Below are 4,473 nucleotides of genomic sequence, written 5' to 3' on the forward strand. Positions count from 1 at the left end.
CCCAGGAGTAGATCCACATGGCGCACCAGACCTCTCCTGACCAGCCCCCTGCTCCCCTCAGCAGTGTACTTTGTCGATCTGCCTGTTCTGAGCTCCGCTCTGTCTCTGGTGCATCCTCTCACCATCCTGCACCGCTGGTCTGTACCCCAGTTCTTTATGAATAAATAAATCTTAAAAAAAAAAAAAAAAAAAGGATAGCCAGCAGACCAAGCTATTGCTGTAACTTCAAATCATTATTGCTAGCAAAAACAATCCGCCAAATAATCATTTTAAAATGTTACCATTGGACAAAAATGTTCTCCAAATTACTGATTCTGTAAAAAGCAAAACAAACTAAAATCCCTCAAAGTAGCATTCTACTACCCAACAGCTGTATTTCTAGTAACTGGTAGCACCTGGCAATTGTTCTTCTCAATGGTAGTGTTGCCTAAGACTACCTGGCACTTATTTGTGATAGTGGCAAGAAAGTTTTAACTACAGAGGGCAGGCTAATTTTCAGAGGCTTTAGCTGACTCATCACTATACAGTCAACATTTAGAGTTTGAACCTTCCTTCAGCTTTCAACTTAAAAGTTGCTTCTGTCTAAAAACAAAGGTGAAAAAAAGTGTTTGGCAGTCTGAGTAAAATGGTTCATGGGGAGCAACATCATAAAATTGCCTTTGTTCCCAAATCCTGATGATTATGGTATGTGTGCAGCCAGTTAACTAAAAGATGTAGGCCTGATGTTACAGTAATAAGAGAACCTCTTGCCAAAAAGTTTCCTTTATCATTTTCAGCAGCTTGCCTAATGATGGCAGGATTATTCCAATCCTGCAATTTTCTTTGGTTAAGTTCCAAAAATGCTTTTTCAAATCCCAATTTAAACTACAGAGGTAAAACATGCAAAACTGTATGTGGCAGGAGGTATGGGTGGGCAACAGGAGCTTGTGAAAGACAGTTATGAGATCTTGATATAAACTCTTAGCATCTGCACAGCAGGCATCCTTAATAACTACAGAGTACTACAGCAGGATGTCTAGGCATCAATTACAGGATGTGCCATCTGACCAAGCCTTTCAGGATCCACTTTTATTTTGCACTCACTTTCTTCATCTTTATCCATATCATACAGTCTTTCTGTGGCATCCATTGGGCAGTGTGAGCTGCTATTTCTTCATCTTCAATATGCTGCCCAGATGCATTCATATTCAGCATGAGCAGATTTTCAATAATTAGCTCCAAAAAGTCATGCCTTAAGGTTAGAAAATACATACTAATTTTTAGCAACTTAAAAATGTAATACACCAGGGTTCTTGCTGATTTTTGATTAACTGGAATTTTTTCTACTAGACATAAAAGTATTGGTATAAGAAACCATGGTGTGAATAGCATATATTTTGCTATTATATGCAAGGCTCCATGATGGGGCAAGTTTTACAGGAAGATGATCATCTTTGTTATCCACATCACCTTATAGAAAGGCCACTTGGGAAGGAACAAAATGAAAATCATGCTGAGACATGGTCAAAAGAAGACAATTTGGGCTAATCCAAGATCACCAAGAAAAGCCAAATAGCCCTCCACCACTGTCGGATTTCTGTTCAACCACTGCAATATCAGTAGACTTGGTAAGTTGTTCAATCTTTGGTCAAGTACATGACGGAAGAATGGAATGCTAGCAGTCAAAAGTTCTGCTCATCTTTTATGCCTCCATCTGTCAACTACCTCTTCCACATCTAAGAGTCATTTGTTTTATCGTTTTTTGTACTCCAGCAAGTTCCACCACAGTTCCACCAAACTGAACAGTTTTTCTTGGGGGAGAATGAAACAAGTCATTCTCTAATGTAAGCTTATCTGAAATCTCAGTCCCCCATGTGCCCAACATTTTGACCATGGAGTCTTGAAGCATCTGTATATCAGTCAACTGAGTAAGGAGTGGCAGGAAGACTATTGAGCTGGACCAGGAGGCGCTACAACTGCACTTCCTGCTGTCTCTTCAACTCAACCAGGTGCAAGAGACAGATGTTTAAATAATTCTGATAAATGAGCCAAATCTTAGAAAACATATGAATTGTGGGCTTTTAAAGTTCTATAGAAGGAGCTGTTCACTTGCTGGGGGTAGAACAGGGAAGAATTAAGGAGATTCCAAACAAGGGAACAAAACAAGAAAAGACAGTTGCAAAGATAAGGGAAGCTGTGGGAGGGGTTTGTACTCTGGCATCGCTACAGTGTCAGCGCCTTGAGGGAGCTGGGTAGAAGAGGAAGAACACTGCTTCAACTCCACATTACCACGAAGTAGGTGTGTGACAGCAAGCAAATTAACCTTTCCTCATCTCATTTTTTCATGCTGTAAAATAGAGTAATAGCAATGAATCTGATGGAGAACATCTGTTTATCAGAGCCACTGTCCGTCCCCTTCTCCCTTCAAGAGCCTGAACTCAAGAGTTTTGTTTCCCTAAGCTTCCACTTGAGTCAGGTAGTGGGGAGCCGCTCTGTATCACACTGAGAGGAAGGTGGCTAGCTCTCCCCCAGCTCCCTTGCTGTGTTAGACTGGCTGGATCCTTCAACCAAAGGTCATTTACTCCCTTCAAGCAAACCAGGATAAACCCCTGTGGGCTCGGTACACTTAAAAAAGGGTTTGTTTTTTTTTTTATTAAACTCTACTCAAATAACCCACTAGGCATTTACCATATCATTCCCCAGTAAGCACATGAAAAGATTCCTGGCATCTTTAGAAGGAGATACCACTTCATATTAAGTAGGATGGCTACAGAAAAAAATCATCTAACAAGTGTTATTAAGGGTACAGAGAAGACAGGTAATGTACATTTTTGATGGAAGTGTCAAATGTTGCCTCTACTTTGGAAACCAGTTTGGCAGTTCCTCAAATGATAAAACATAGAGTTACCATGTGACTTCAAAATGCCACTCTTAGGTATACACCCAAGGGAAATTTAAATGTATGTCCCCTAACATTCTGCAGGAGGAGGGAGAGAGAACAAAATAGGAGAGAGAAAAGCACAGGGATCATGGTGATGGTGCACAGGTGAATTGGTGTTGGGAATATTACAGGGACTATACCTGAGAGGAGAAAGTACACATTGTACAAAATGTACAGATGTAAAATACATATAAATTAATTAAAAAATATGTCCTCTAAAAACTCACATAAGAATGTTTATAGCAATATTCATAATAATCAAAAGGTCAAAACAGCCCCACTGTTAACCAACTGATGAATAAACAAATGGTACATCCATTCAATGGAGTATTAACTGACCACAACAATGAGCTAAGTATTGACAGTTGGTACAGCACACATGAATCTTTTAAACATTATTCTGTGTGAGAGAAGTCAATCACAAAAGACCAATTCTTATATCACGCCATTTATACATGTCTTAAGTTAGGCAAATCTATAGAGACAGAAAGAAGATTAGCAGTTTCTCAATTCTCAGGGGGTAAAGTGATAGGCAATAGTTAAGGGGTATGGTATTTCTTTTTGAGATGATAAAATGTTACATTTATTGTGGTGATGTAGGGTGTTCCAATGGTTCTGCTCTACAACAACAATAGATATATTCAGTTTAAAATTTTTGATCATTCTAGTAGCAGTGCAGTGGTATCTCAACGTGGGTTTTAAGGCATTTCTTCAAAGATTAATAGTGTTGATCCCCTTCTCATTTGCTTATTTACCATCCATACTTCATCTTTGATTATCTGTCTTTTCTGGTTTTTTTTTTTAATTGGTTGTTTCTCTATTTATTCTTCGAGAAGCCAGATATAGTACTTTGTTTGATATGTACTTTACAAGTATTTTCTCCGCAGGTCTGGGGTGCGGAGTCTGTCATTCCCTATTTCCAACATATTCCCCAGTGATACTGATAATACTGGTGCAGTGACCATATAAGACGAGCAAGGCTTATAGTTCCACCGTGGCCCTTTTATTTAAGTTTCTTCATTTGGGACATCTGAAGAAACATTTTCATGAAGACATTGATAGATAGTGATGGAAACTAAGAAAACTGAGTCATTCAGAAATTGTCTCTTTCCCTGTTAAACATTTGTTTAAAAATTAATTCCAGATATTGTTAAATTTACCAGTAATTCTCAAAGTTTCTCTCACCCCTTCTGCTTTTTATTCTCTTCAAAACTCAGCACTGTCTTTGCTCCATTCAATCTTGAGCATTTTTTTTCTCTAGCTTCCCCCAAAACTAATATTGAGTCTCTAATCACATATGCAATCTTTCATGGATAATACACTTAAACTTAGAAAGTTTAATTTAAAACAACTGGATGCTCATTTACCACATTGGATTTCAGTAGCCTTTTCATTACCTTTATTCTGCCTTTTTTCATAAATAGAATTTTCTTTTGGAAAAAAGGACAAAAAAGCTAAGGAAATTTGCCTTGTCTTTCTCACCTGACAGCATTATATTATCAGCACTAAACAATGACTCTTCTTTCTTATTTACTCTCTTGTGGTTTAAAAAA

The 4,473-nt window shown here is 38.2% G+C and overlaps 1 pseudogene; it reads right to left on the minus strand.

The window, feature by feature from the left end:
- Positions 1–296: 296 nt before the first annotated feature.
- LOC101623792 overlaps positions 297–4,473 on the minus strand; it is a 7,000-nt pseudogene continuing 2,823 nt past the window's right edge.

Source organism: Condylura cristata, unplaced genomic scaffold (assembly GCF_000260355.1).
Source record: "Condylura cristata isolate star-nosed mole 26May11 unplaced genomic scaffold, ConCri1.0 scaffold00012, whole genome shotgun sequence".
Lineage (NCBI taxonomy): Eukaryota > Metazoa > Chordata > Mammalia > Eulipotyphla > Talpidae > Condylura > Condylura cristata.